Below are 15642 nucleotides of genomic sequence, written 5' to 3' on the forward strand. Positions count from 1 at the left end.
GGTACATCTTATCAGCTCCAGGATGAATGGAATATTTAGAGCTGTGGGCTTCCTGGAGGATAACATCCCGAAGTCCTCCATAAACTGGAACCCATATTCGTCCGTTTAGTCTTAGCATTCCATCTTTGTCGTAGGATAACTGCTCCTCAGTTACTCCTAACTTCTCTTCAGGATAGTTAGCTTCCAACACAGCTTCCTTCTGTGCAGCTAACACCCTTTCGTTCAAATTATTTCTTATTTCAATGCGCTTGGCATTGATTCTGATCGGTTTCACCCTTTCTTTTCTGCTTAAGGCGTCGGTAACTACATTTGCCTTGCCTGGATGGTATCTTATCTCACAGTCGTAATCATTTAAAGTTTCCATCCATCGTCTTTGTCGCATGTTCAATTCCTTCTGATTGAACAAATGTTGAAGACTCTTGTGATCTGAATAAATTATACACTTGGTTCCATACAAGTAGTGTCTCCACAGTTTCAATGCAAATTCGACGGCACCCAATTCCAAATCGTGGGTGGTGTAGTTCTTCTCGTGCACCTTTAGTTGTCGAGAAGCGTAGGCAATGACCTTGCCTCTCTGCATGAGTACACAGCCCATACCAGTGTGTGATGCATCGCAATACACCACGAATTCTTCTATACCATCGGGCAATGTTAACACTGGCGCATTGCTCAACTTCTTCTTCAGAATATCGAAGGATTCCTGCTGCTTAGGGCCCCAATCGAACTTAATCTTCTTACGAGTCAACGAAGTTAGGGGCGCAGCAATCCTTGAAAAGTTTTCAATGAATCGCCTATAGTATCCTGCTAATCCAAGGAAACTGCGAATCTCAGTAGGCGTCTTTGGCTCTTGCCAATTCATAATTGCTTCTACCTTAGCGGGATCTACTTGGATACCACGCTCGCTTACCACATGTCCAAGGAATTGGACTTCTCGAAGCCAAAATTCACACTTCGAAAACTTGGCATAAAGTTTCTCATGATTTAGAAGTTTGAGAATACAACGAAGGTGTTTCTCGTGGTCAGCTTGGTTCTTCGAGTAGATAAGGATGTCGTCAATAAAGACGATAATGAATTTATCTAGATAAGGCTTGCAGACACGATTCATGAGATCCATGAATGCGGCTGGTGCGTTAGTGAGCCCAAAAGGCATCACTAGGAACTCATAATGTCCATAACGAGTCCTAAACGCTGTCTTGTGCACATCCTCATCCTTGACCTTCAACTGATGATAGCCTGACCTCAAGTCCATCTTTGAAAAGTAGCTTGCTCCTTGCAACTGATCGAACAGGTCGTCGATCCTGGGTAACGGATACCTATTCTTGATAGTGACTTTATTAAACTCACGGTAATCGATGAACTGACGCATCGATCCATCCTTCTTTTTAACGAACAAGATTGGCGCTCCCCAAGGAGACGAGCTAGGTCTAATAAAACATTTAGCTAACAGATCATCTAACTGCGTCCTCAACTCCTTCATCTCCGTTGGTGCCAACCTATATGGTGCTCTTGCTACAGGCGCCGCACCTGGAATGATGTCTATTCGAAACTCCATTTGCCTATCCGGTGGTAAACCGGGGAGTTCTTCAGGGAATACTTCAGGGTATTCTGAGATAACAGGGATATCTTCAATCCTTGGCTTCGGCTCATCAATAGTAACTTGTGCCATATAAATGACACAACCCTTCTGCAGACATCTGGATGCCTTGAGCATGGACACTTGCTCCGGCAATCCATGCTGGGTATCTCCCTGGATAGTAAGTGACTCACCAGACGGAGTCTTAACTACCACTTGCTTTCTGTTGCACAGAATCTGGGCTTGGTTATGCGATAACCAATCCATGCCTATCACTATATCGAATCCGGCTAGCTTAAAGGGAAGCAAGGATAACGGGAAAGAATGATTCCTAATGGATATAACACATCCATCTAGAACAGTCGAGGCGGTTTCTATGGTTCCATCGGCTAATTCCACCTCATACTTCACACTTAAGGTTTTAACAGGTAGGTTTAACAACTTACAGAACTTATCATCTACAAATGACTTATCAGCCCCTGAATCAAATAGAACTCTAGCAAAAACATCATTTACAAGAAAAGTACCTGTAATGACGTTGTCGTCTTGGACTGCTTCCTTAGCGTCCATCTTGAAGACTCTTGCATTGGTCTTCTTTCCATCATCGGCTTTCTTAGCGTTCTTTGGGCAATTAGGTCGGATGTGCCCTTTTTCATTGCAACCATAACAAGTTGCATCCTTTAGCTTCTTGCATTCCAAGGCTTTATGGTCTGTGGATTTGCAGATTCCACATTGTTTTGCGTGAGACTGGGATTTTGCTTCTAAGCGACACTTCCCAAAATGGTGTTTCTTGCAAGTCTTGCATCTGGGCTTATCCCCTGATGGTTGCCAATCTCTCTTAGATCCCGACCCTTTCCTGTGGTCGTTGTTCCCTCGGTGTCTTTTCTCCGATCTTCGTGAGGTGTCGTCCTCACGTTTCCTCTTGTTTTCCTCTGAGCTCTTAAGAGCTCTCAACCTGACTACATCCTGGGTGAGTGAGAGAGATAGATCAGCTACTGATCTGAACGTCGTAGGCCTCGATGCCTTAACACTTGCCTTGATCTCAGGCGCCAAACCCCCAATAAAACGGGCGATCCTTCTCGGCTCTGGGGTTACCAGGTATGGCACTAATCGAGATAGAGTGTTGAAGGTGGTGAGATATGCCTGGCAGTCTAGGTTCTTCATCACTAGGGATACGAAATCTGATTCGATCCTTTCAACCTCGTGTTGTGGGCAGAAATTTTCTTTGATCAGGGCTACAAACTGATCCCATCACATACTGTAAAGAGTGGCCTTACCGGCAGCTTGCAAGAGAGATTTCCACCACGCCAGTGCGTCCCCTTTGAATGATTGGGACACGTACTTCACTACGTCCAGATCAGCACACCCGCTGATATCAACAACCGTATCCATCTCATCTAACCACGTCATGCAGTCGACTGCTCCTTTCTCCCCAGTAAAGTCTCTGGGTTTGCATGAAATGAAATATTTATACGTACAGGACCTACTGTGCGTATCATGTTTCTGCTTGATCTCCTGTTTCGGGATACTGCTGTGGTTGGAGGAGTGATTATCCTCATCGTCCTTCTTTAGCTCCTCTTTCTTTGGCTCATCTTTCTTAGAAGGCGGTTTGCTATGAGCCTCCGAATGAGTCTTGGGCTTGGCGTGCGATGCGGTTCGGGTCCTACTTCGGGTCCCGCTCGATTCTCTGAATTGCCTATCAATAGCTTTGGCAACTGCATTTTCTACTAGTGCTTGCAGTTCCGCACCAGTTACATGAATCTTAGTATTATTTGGGTGTTCCTCCGAACGACTGTTTGTTTCTTCCGATTTTGCCATGTAGCTTTAAGAGCTACAATAAAGTAAGGACAAGGTCTTATTTAGAAACCTAACAGTATTATCGTTCTTGACGATTTATTAACCATGGTAATAATAGCCATATTAGTTAATTTATTTAATTTCCTTCAGCACTTTTATTAGCAACTATATCATAGAATGAAATATATATATTGGCACAATAGGCCTAGTCACTTTGGACAACTTCTAAATTTTAAATTAAGAATTTTTTTTATAGGATTAGAATTGTATAATTAAACAAATAAATCCTTTACTTGGCAGGGAGTTTATAAACCACGACTGCCTTTTAGTTTTATATGACATTAGTCATAACCCGTAGGCATCAAGTCACAATCAGATATATATACAAATATAATCTTTGGACAATTCATTAAAAGGGTGACTTGTGTGATTTTACAGATCACGCTAGCCAAGAACGTTAACATGTTTACAGATGTTAACAGAGATTTGAATCTTTTTAACCAGGTTTTACCATATTGGCCAGGCCTTTTAATAAGACATTCAAGCTAGGTTTTACCTTCTTAAGATTCTTATTAAAATGGTAAATCAAATATTAACTGATATTTTCCATTTATTTGTATATTATGTTCATGCATATAGATAAAATGAAAAACTTAAATTAACCATTTTTTAAATAAATTAGACTAGTACAACTTTGCCCTAAACGGGACTTTTACTCAAATAACATGCCCACGCAGAAGCTAAGCAAATAAACAACAAACAAACAAACAAACAAACAAACAAACCCACGCAGGGGTTAAACAGAAACAAACATACCCACGCAGGGGTAGAACAGGAAAGGAAATATGCCTACGCAGAGGCAGAGTACAGAATAAATGTCCTCGCAGGGACATGAGTGAATAAGCTAACACACAAAGGATTTAATAATCCTTCTTGCCTTTACCCTTGATCAAGTCAACCATCTTCTTAAACATTCCGCGGTTATGTCGGCGATCTTCCCGCATTTCCTGTCGCAATTCACGCCGCACGTCGTTTATCCCTTGCAGGATTTCTTGGACTTGCGGTGGCGACATCATCGGCGCCGGCGGCGGTGGCTGATAATGCGGTGGCTGTGAAGGCTGCGGCTGCTGGTATCCATGCGGTGGGTATCCAAAAGTTGATTGCCCCGTAGCCCAAGTGCCTCCAAAAGGACCTTCAGGTGGGAGAGAGCTGTAGTTTGAAGTTATCCAGTAGGGATCTCCTGTGTAATCATAACCCGGAGGGTATATCTGCTCGAAAGGGTTGAACGGTGCCGAGCTAGCATAAGCCGGGATTGGCTCTCCAAAGTTCTGCGGCGGCAGTGGCGCGATCGGTGCAGAAGTAACTTCTAAGACGGGATGCGGAGATTCTCCCATCTCTGGCTCCTCATGAAGCGGCGAGTAGCGGCTGCTACCAGAATGCGGAGGGGTGCCAATGTGAATCCCTCCTCGAGTAGACATACGTGCGTTCCTCCTTCGCCTCTGAGGCGGAGGAGGCAAAACCGGAGGTGGTGGCGGCGACGGAGTGACCACGTCGCGCCAGAAACCCTCAGAAGGATCCTGCTGCTGAGGCTGCTGCTGGGAGTGATGCTGTGAGTGCACGGGAGAACTGTGGTAGGACTGGTGCATGGGAGAGTTATGGTAGCTAGGGGTATAAACCCAGTCGTGCTGCTTAAATCTCTCCTCGAAACTGTCGGGACCATTGTAAAGTGATCCCCTGAACGGTGACCCATCAGATATCTCAATGGGGTGGTTCGGTGTACCGGGCGGTGGCATGGAAGGATCGGTATCCTCATCGACCTCCATCTCATTGCCACCAGGGAAGTGGTCTTCAGGTCCAAGTGGGTTATGACCCACTGGTTCTTCCAAATAGGCATCAGGGTTGTACAGGCCCTGATAGACGGGTGCTGGGTAATCATAAGGCGACTGGTGTAGAGGAATGTAGGATCCGTGGGAGTTGTGGGGCCCATTTTCAGAATGAGGCCCAAAAGAGTGGGGTAGGGAAGGTGAGGTACTCAGTGATGCCGAGTGCCTAGCGGGTTCAGCGAACGATCTCCAAAGATCTCGGGCATCAGTGTTTTGGGGTCCTGATGGGGTTCGCCTATGCGAAGGCCCTGCTTCATGGTCATGGGAGGTTACGAATCGTCCTCGTCCCCTTCCTCGTACACGTGGCGGCATTTTGAACCTGTCAAAAATAAAACAAGTTGCACAACAAAATATATATGAGACAAAGTTAGAAAATAAAAATAAAAGAAATTTTGAACATTTCCTAAGTTCTTTGTCTAGACTCGAAAATCGAGGAATGTGCAATTGTGTAACTGAGATTAAACACAAAAGACTAGTGTTTAATTCACTCAGCGTTGGCTCTGATACCAACCTGTCACACCCCTGATTTTCCACGTGTCACCGGTGGGCCCGGTGTGGGGTATGGTGACGTAGTTGGCATCATCATAGACAAACAACACAATATAAAAATGCACAGCGGAAGCAGAAATAGATTCATTTCAACTTTAAATAAAATGTAATATTAAATATCACGAGTAGTTGAAACGGATCCACAGGCGGATCAAATAAAATAAGATAATTGTTCAACAGTTTTATTGTCGTCCGAGCTTGCGAGACTATTGTGGACGCTCTAGGAGACAGCCAGCCTAGTACGTGTAGTACCTGCACTTAACCTTTTGGGAAAATACGTCAGTTTACACTGGTAAATACAAATTAACTGATTCATTTTGAAAATGATTGAAAATTGATTTAAATGCACATGGCATAAATATTTTTATAACTTGGGATAATTATGCAATATAATCTTGTGAACGAATTACATGTTACTTGTGCGTTCAGTAGCCCGGGATCTTGTCCGGGTTAAAGATTAATAGACACACCACATTAAAGAGTTATACACTGACGGGTGTACGCCTACACCCCGTGCTCTGGTCGTGGCCATCTCGTAAGATAATGCCAAGGATATCCGGGACATGGTCATTAACCCCCCAAAGGCTTTAAGTAAAACAAGACTGTTTAAACGAGCCGATCAAATTATTTAATTGAACACCCAAGGGTGCAAGATTTGTACGCTCGATCAAGCGGTATTCTATATACCGTAACCCAAGCCCGTATAGGGAAAATAAGTTAAAAGTATTTACCTTAGTAAGTATGAATCACAATTGGCAAGTGAGGGTAGCTTTTACTGGGCCTCCTATTCTGGAACAAAGGTTTATAATAACCTATTAGATTCCTAACGGGTCTTTATTTAAGCCTAAGCTTAGACCGGTTAGTTTTAAGGACGATACGGCACAAGCGCACGATTAAGCGAAGACCGGATAGAACGTGATTTAGACCCGATAAGTTTGAATACTTGTATAATATGGGTATACTAAATACATTCTGGATTTTGAGACAAAAATGATAACGTTTGACCCGTTTCGGCCAATTTATGCAAACTAGTTACATAAACCGAACCGAGCGCTAAAAGAGCGTTACGGGTAGCTAAAAGAGTCATATGCGAGTTCCCTGAGATAATATGCTTTAAATAGGATATAATATCAGCAAGTTATGTTCTATTATGCCCCGAATAAATTTAAACTCAATTTATGCCTTATAAGGGCATTTTGGTCATTTAAAAGATTATAAAAGAGTTAAATTGGAAATCTGAGTTACAGGTCTGATTTATACAGTAAATATACTTAAATTGGCATATTATAACAGTAGGGTATGACCCATATACAAAACTTATCATTTAAAATCAAACTATGCACCGTAGGGGTATTTTAGTAATTTCACAAGGGCTAAAAATGTCAAAACTGGATATCTGAGTTCAAAAACTTATACTTACTGTTATTTTATAAAAATATGCTAAATACATCAGTAGGTATAATCCTTATATGTTTAATATGAGTATAACGCATACTATGCGCTAAAAACGCTTAGAAAGGCGATTTAGAGCCGTTTCCGGGTTTTCAAAAGAAAGCTGAGATTTTTATATTTCCAGAATGCTCAAAATAATTTATTTAACAAATAAAATCAGTAGAAAAAGGTTTGGGGTCAAAAAGATTTATAAAACTCATTTTATGGCTTAAAAGGTCAAAATCGGTATTAACCGAACCAAACTTAGAGACCTATGATACGGTCAGCCAAAAATTAAATAAAAATCTTCAAAAATCCCAAAATATTATATAACATCAGTGGGTAAAAAGTTTTATATCAAAAAGTGGCCTTAAATAGGTTATACGCTAAATGCGCCGTTTATTTAACATAAAGCTATAGTTTTACGATATCGGACATAACTCAAAATCTGGACCTCCAACTGATATCAAATTTTTGGTGCAAGTTTATAAATAAGTAATAAAGGTTTCTACTCTTTCATTTTTCCAAAAATCACGTCTTATAACAAAAAGGGCAAAATAGTCAACTTTAAGCATAAATCGGAAACATGCATATGAATCGGTTAAGCATAGACTCAAGTTGTAAAATTTCAGAGAGTTACACATAAATAAAAATGGTCAAAAATAAACTCTAATACAGATCTCAAACATGCATGCACGGATCCGAATCGAGAGTCAACGAAAAAGTCGTTTTATAAGACTTTCGGTTCCGATCCGAGTTTATACTAAAGATTTTCGAGTTGATCATGATAAAACATATTCTTACATTCATTATAAAGTTATTTTTGATGATCAAACTGATTGCATGTCATCTACATTACCATTTATGCTATATTTTGCAAAAACACTTCCTGTTGACTTTTTAAGAACAACTTTGACTCGACAAATAGCATGCTTAGAGTGGGAATCAGAGAATACCCTTTTGAGGGTTTGTTTCCCACATAAATACCAACTTATAGGTACTTTCAATTTGAGAAATTACTGAGCCATTTTCGTTTAATCGAAAAGTCAAACTATAACTATGACGGATTGACTTTTGGCTAATAATCTATGCTAGAACAAATTAGAGGAAGTTATGGATGCTTACAAGAGTCCTAATGAAGCCTAGATAGCACTTGGAAGTAGCCTTGTCGATCAGAATGCTCCTGGAGATGCCTTGTGAAGTTTTGCAAATTGTGGTGTTCTTGTTTCTCTAACTCAAGACCTCAAGAATGATGAATTGATCTGATTATACGGGTGTTTCAGATGTTTGGAGAGGCTCCCAGGTGTCCATACATGCATGGCATTCGATTGGTGCAAATGGGAGGTGCTGAAAGCTGTCAAGCACTCACAAAACAGACCCAAAAACAAGAATTCGCGAATTTCTGTTACTGGGCATGCTATACGGACCGTATGGTCCTGTATACGGTCCGTAAGGGACCTGTACAGCACAAGAAATCTTTCATTTATTGACAGATTTGGCCCCTGCTCTTCGCACGCGAGGTTTTGCCGTTTATCTTGACTCGTAAACCCTCAAACTTGATTTTTAGGAACCTTGGGACATTTACCAACATGGTAATGTCCTCGGTTAACTTTGCGCTCACCCGAAAAGTCATGAAATTCGACGTTGACGCTTTTAACCCCTCAAGTACGGTTTTGGCCATAACTTTCTCATACGATAACGAAACTTCATGAAATTTTTACCACATATTCTAGTGAGTATATTCTAGCATTACAAAGCTTCGGGGCTGCCAAAAGATCACTCAGAGGTATAAATTCAACATGTTGACACTTTTAGCCCCTATAGTTTGTAATTCCTCACTTTCGTGCATTTTCCGCTTCGTATGATCCATGATCCATCCGTTTAGGGTTATATACACCATGTAGGGTTATTGTAGAGTCTATTTATCCATTGTTGACACTTTGGACCCTTACGTTCCATAGTTTTCAATGTTTGTCAACTTTAGTCCCTCTAAAGTATATTTTCGCATATGCGAAGTCTATGACACGTGTCAATACATTATTGGACGTAAATTTTCGAGGTGTTACATCCTCACCCCCTTAAAAGAAATCTCGACCTCGAGATTTACTGGATCAAATGAGGGTATTTTTTCTTTCATCGTGGATTCCACTTCCCACGTATATTCGGGACCTCTACGGGCATCCCATTTGACCTTAACAATAGGTACATGCTTCCTTCGAAGCTTCTTCACCTGTCGATCCTCAATCGACAAGGGTTTTTCCACAAACTTCAAACTCTCGTCTATGTGTATATCTGTATGCGGTATAACTAGTGATTCGTCAGCGAAACACTTCTTCAGATTACAGATGTGGAACACATTATGAATAGCGCTAAGTTCTTCAGGCAAGTTTAACTTATAAGCAACTGCCCTGACACGTTCGATGATCTCGAAAGGTCCTATGTATCTCGGGCTTAGCTTGCCTTTCTTACCAAATCGCATCACCCCCTTCCAGGGCGATACTTTAAGCAACACTTTATCACCTACATCGAAGTGAAAATCTTTGCGCTTAGGATCCGCATAACTTTTCTGCCTATCCCTGGCAGCTTTCAAACGATCGCGAATCTGCACGATCTTGTCCGTCGTCTCAAAAACGATATCTGGTCCTGACAGTTGGACATTTCCGACTTCTGCCCAACAGATGGGCGATCTACACTTTCTACCATATAAGGCCTCAAAAGGCGCAGCTTTTATGCTGGAGTGGTAGCTATTGTTGTAAGAGAATTCAATCAGTGGTAGGTTCTTATCCCAACTACCACCCAAGTCGATCGCACATGCACGCAGCATGTCTTCCAAAGTTTGGATAGTACGCTCACTCTGACCATCGGTCTGAGGATGATAGGCCGTACTAAAATTCAAACGAGTGCCCAACGATTGTTGGAAACTCTTCCAAAAATGCGACGTATATCTAGTATCTCTATCGGAGATAATAGATACAGGTATACCATGCAACGCTACAATCTTATCAACGTATAATTGAGCTAACATATCGGAGCTATACGTCTCCTTGATGGGTAGAAAATGAGCTGACTTCGTCAGTCTATCTACTATGACCCATATAGTATCATTTCCTTTTTTCGTCTTTGGCAACTTGGTGATGAAATCCATTGTCACCATTTCCCATTTCCATGTGGGAATTTTAGGTTGTTGAAGCAAACCTGACGGCTTCTGATGCTCATCTTTGACTTGCGCACAAGTCAAACATTTAGCTACATGCTCAGCTACGGACATTTTCAAACCAATCCATCAGTAGTTTGCTTTCAGATCCTGGTACATCTTATCAGCTCCAGGATGAATGGAATATTTAGAGCTGTGGGCTTCCTGGAGGATAACATCCCGAAGTCCTCCATAAACTGGAACCCATATTCGTCCGTTTAGTCTTAGCATTCCATCTTTGTCGTAGGATAACTGCTCCTCAGTTACTCCTAACTTCTCTTCAGGATAGTTAGCTTCCAACACAGCTTCCTTCTGTGCAGCTAACACCCTTTCGTTCAAATTATTTCTTATTTCAATGCGCTTGGCATTGATTCTGATCGGTTTCACCCTTTCTTTTCTGCTTAAGGCGTCGGTAACTACATTTGCCTTGCCTGGATGGTATCTTATCTCACAGTCGTAATCATTTAAAGTTTCCATCCATCGTCTTTGTCGCATGTTCAATTCCTTCTGATTGAACAAATGTTGAAGACTCTTGTGATCTGAATATATTATACACTTGGTTCCATACAAGTAGTGTCTCCACAGTTTCAATGCAAATACGACGGCACCCAATTCCAAATCGTGGGTGGTGTAGTTCTTCTCGTGCACCTTTAGTTGTCGAGAAGCGTAGGCAATGACCTTGCCTCTCTGCATGAGTACACAGCCCATACCAGTGTGTGATGCATCGCAATACACCACGAATTCTTCTATACCATCGGGCAATGTTAACACTGGCGCATTGCTCAACTTCTTCTTCAGAATATCGAAGGATTCCTGCTGCTTTGGGCCCCAATCGAACTTAATCTTCTTACGAGTCAACGAAGTTAGGGGCGCAGCAATCCTTGAAAAGTTTTCAATGAATCGCCTATAGTATCCTGCTAATCCAAGGAAACTGCGAATCTCAGTAGGCGTCTTTGGCTCTTGCCAATTCATAATTGCTTCTACCTTAGCGGGATCTACTTGGATACCACGCTCGCTTACCACATGTCCAAGGAATTGGACTTCTCGAAGCCAAAATTCACACTTCGAAAACTTGGCATAAAGTTTCTCATGATTTAGAAGTTTGAGAATACAACGAAGGTGTTTCTCGTGGTCAGCTTGGTTCTTCGAGTAGATAAGGATGTCGTCAATAAAGACGATAATGAATTTATCTAGATAAGGCTTGCAGACACGATTCATGAGATCCATGAATGCGGCTGGTGCGTTAGTGAGCCCAAAAGGTATCACTAGGAACTCATAATGTCCATAACGAGTCCTAAACGTTGTCTTGTGCACATCCTCATCCTTGACCTTCAACTGATGATAGCCTGACCTCAAGTCCATCTTTGAAAAGTAGCTTGCTCCTTGCAACTGATCGAACAGGTCGTCGATCCTGGGTAACGGATACCTATTCTTGATAGTGACTTTATTAAACTCACGGTAATCGATGAACTGACGCATCGATCCATCCTTCTTTTTAACGAACAAGATTGGCGCTCCCCAAGGAGACGAGCTAGGTCTAATAAAACATTTAGCTAACAGATCATCTAACTGCGTCCTCAACTCCTTCATCTCCGTTGGTGCCAACCTATATGGTGCTCTTGCTACAGGCGCCGCACCTAGAATGATGTCTATTCGAAACTCCATTTGCCTATCCGGTGGTAAACCGGGGAGTTCTTCAGGGAATACTTCAGGGTATTCTGAGATAACAGGGATATCTTCAATCCTTGGCTTCGGCTCATCAATAGTAACTTGTGCCATATAAATGACACAACCCTTCTGCAGACATCTGGATGCCTTGAGCATGGACACTTGCTCCGGCAATCCATGCTGGGTATCTCCCTGGATAGTAAGTGACTCACCAGACGGAGTCTTAACTACCACTTGCTTTCTGTTGCACAGAATCTGGGCTTGGTTATGCGATAACCAATCCATGCCTATCACTATATCGAATCCGGCTAGCTTAAAGGGAAGCAAGGATAACGGGAAAGAATGATTCCTAATGGATATAACACATCCATCTAGAACAGTCGAGGCGGTTTCTATGGTTCCATCGGCTAATTCCACCTCATACTTCACACTTAAGGTTTTAACAGGTAGGTTTAACAACTTACAGAACTTATCATCTACAAATGACTTATCAGCCCCTGAATCAAATAGAACTCTAGCAAAAACATCATTTACAAGAAAAGTACCTGTAATGACGTTGTCGTCTTGGACTGCTTCCTTAGCGTCCATCTTGAAGACTCTTGCATTGGTCTTCTTTCCATCATCGGCTTTCTTAGCGTTCTTTGGGCAATTAGGTCGGATGTGCCCTTTTTCATTGCAACCATAACAAGTTGCATCCTTTAGCTTCTTGCATTCCAAGGCTTTATGGTCTGTGGATTTGCAGATTCCACATTGTTTTGCGTGAGACTGGGATTTTGCTTCTAAGCGACACTTCCCAAAATGGTGTTTCTTGCAAGTCTTGCATCTGGGCTTATCCCCTGATGGTTGCCAATCTCTCTTAGATCCCGACCCTTTCCTGTGGTCGTTGTTCCCTCGGTGTCTTTTCTCCGATCTTCGTGAGGTGTCGTCCTCACGTTTCCTCTTGTTTTCCTCTGAGCTCTTAAGAGCTCTCAACCTGACTACATCCTGGGTGAGTGAGAGAGATAGATCAGCTACTGATCTGAACGTCGTAGGCCTCGATGCCTTAACACTTGCCTTGATCTCAGGCGCCAAACCCCCAATAAAACGGGCGATCCTTCTCGGCTCTGGGGTTACCAGGTATGGCACTAATCGAGATAGAGTGTTGAAGGTGGTGAGATATGCCTGGCAGTCTAGGTTCTTCATCACTAGGGATACGAAATCTGATTCGATCCTTTCAACCTCGTGTTGTGGGCAGAAATTTTCTTTGATCAGGGCTACAAACTGATCCCATGACATACTGTAAAGAGTGGCCTTACCGGCAGCTTGCAAGAGAGATTTCCACCACGCCAGTGCGTCCCCTTTGAATGATTGGGACACGTACTTCACTACGTCCCGATCAGCACACCCGCTGATATCAACAACCGTATCCATCTCATCTAACCACGTCATGCAGTCGACTGCTCCTTTCTCCCCAGTAAAGTCTCTGGGTTTGCATGAAATGAAATATTTATACGTACAGGACCTACTGTGCGTATCATGTTTCTGCTTGATCTCCTGTTTCGGGATACTACTGTGGTTGGAGGAGTGATTATCCTCATCGTCCTTCTTTAGCTCCTCTTTCTTTGGCTCATCTTTCTTAGAAGGCGGTTTGCTATGAGCCTCCGAATGAGTCTTGGGCTTGGCGTGCGATGCGGTTCGGGTCCTACTTCGGGTCCCGCTCGATTCTCTGAATTGCCTATCAATAGCTTTGGCAACTGCATTTTCTACTAGTGCTTGCAGTTCCGCACCAGTTACATGAATCTTAGTATTATTTGGGTGTTCCTCCGAACGACTGTTTGTTTCTTCCGATTTTGCCATGTAGCTTTAAGAGCTACAATAAAGTAAGGACAAGGTCTTATTTAGAAACCTAACAGTATTATCGTTCTTGACGATTTATTAACCATGGTAATAATAGCCATATTAGTTAATTTATTTAATTTCCTTCAGCACTTTTATTAGCAACTATATCATAGAATGAAATATATATATTGGCACAATAGGCCTAGTCACTTTGGACAACTTCTAAATTTTAAATTAAGAATTTTTTTTATAGGATTAGAATTGTATAATTAAACAAATAAATCCTTTACTTGGCAGGGAGTTTATAAACCACGACTGCCTTTTTGTTTTATATGACATTAGTCATAACCCGTAGGCATCAAGTCACAATCAGATATATATACAAATATAATCTTTGGACAATTCATTAAAAGGGTGACTTGTGTGATTTTACAGATCACGCTAGCCAAGAACGTTAACATGTTTACAGATGTTAACAGAGATTTGAATCTTTTTAACCAGGTTTTACCATATTGGCCAGGCCTTTTAATAAGACATTCAAGCTAGGTTTTACCTTCTTAAGATTCTTATTAAAATGGTAAATCAAATATTAACTGATATTTTCCATTTATTTGTATATTATGTTCATGCATATAGATAAAATGAAAAACTTAAATTAACCATTTTTTAAATAAATTAGACTAGTACAACTTTGCCCTAAACGGGACTTTTACTCAAATAACATGCCCACGCAGAAGCTAAGCAAATAAACAACAAACAAACAAACAAACAAACAAACAAACCCACGCAGGGGTTAAACAGAAACAAACATACCCACGCAGGGGTAGAACAGGAAAGGAAATATGCCTACGCAGAGGCAGAGTACAGAATAAATGTCCTCGCAGGGACATGAGTGAATAAGCTAACACACAAAGGATTTAATAATCCTTCTTGCCTTTACCCTTGATCAAGTCAACCATCTTCTTAAACATTCCGCGGTTATGTCGGCGATCTTCCCGCATTTCCTGTCGCAATTCACGCCGCACGTCGTTTATCCCTTGCAGGATTTCTTGGACTTGCGGTGGCGACATCATCGGCGCCGGCGGCGGTGGCTGATAATGCGGTGGCTGTGAAGGCTGCGGCTGCTGGTATCCATGCGGTGGGTATCCAAAAGTTGATTGCCCCGTAGCCCAAGTGCCTCCAAAAGGACCTTCAGGTGGGAGAGAGCTGTAGTTTGAAGTTATCCAGTAGGGATCTCCTGTGTAATCATAACCCGGAGGGTATATCTGCTCGAAAGGGTTGAACGGTGCCGAGCTAGCATAAGCCGGGATTGGCTCTCCAAAGTTCTGCGGCGGCAGTGGCGCGATCGGTGTAGAAGTAACTTCTGAGACGGGATGCGGAGATTCTCCCATCTCTGGCTCCTCATGAAGCGGCGAGTAGCGGCTGCTACCAGAATGCGGAGGGGTGCCAATGTGAATCCCTCCTCGAGTAGACATACGTGTGTTCCTCCTTCGCCTCTGAGGCGGAGGAGGCAAAACCGGAGGTGGTGGCGGCGACGGAGTGACCACGTCGCGCCAGAAACCCTCAGAAGGATCCTGCTGCTGAGGCTGCTGCTGGGAGTGATGCTGTGAGTGCACGGGAGAACTGTGGTAGGACTGGTGCATGGGAGAGTTATGGTAGCTAGGGGTATAAACCCAGTCGTGCTGCTTAAATCTCTCCTCGAAACTGTCGGGACCATTGTAAGGTGATCC

This window comes from Helianthus annuus, chromosome 1 (genome assembly GCF_002127325.2).
Source record: "Helianthus annuus cultivar XRQ/B chromosome 1, HanXRQr2.0-SUNRISE, whole genome shotgun sequence".
NCBI classification, from domain to species: Eukaryota; Viridiplantae; Streptophyta; class Magnoliopsida; order Asterales; family Asteraceae; genus Helianthus; species Helianthus annuus.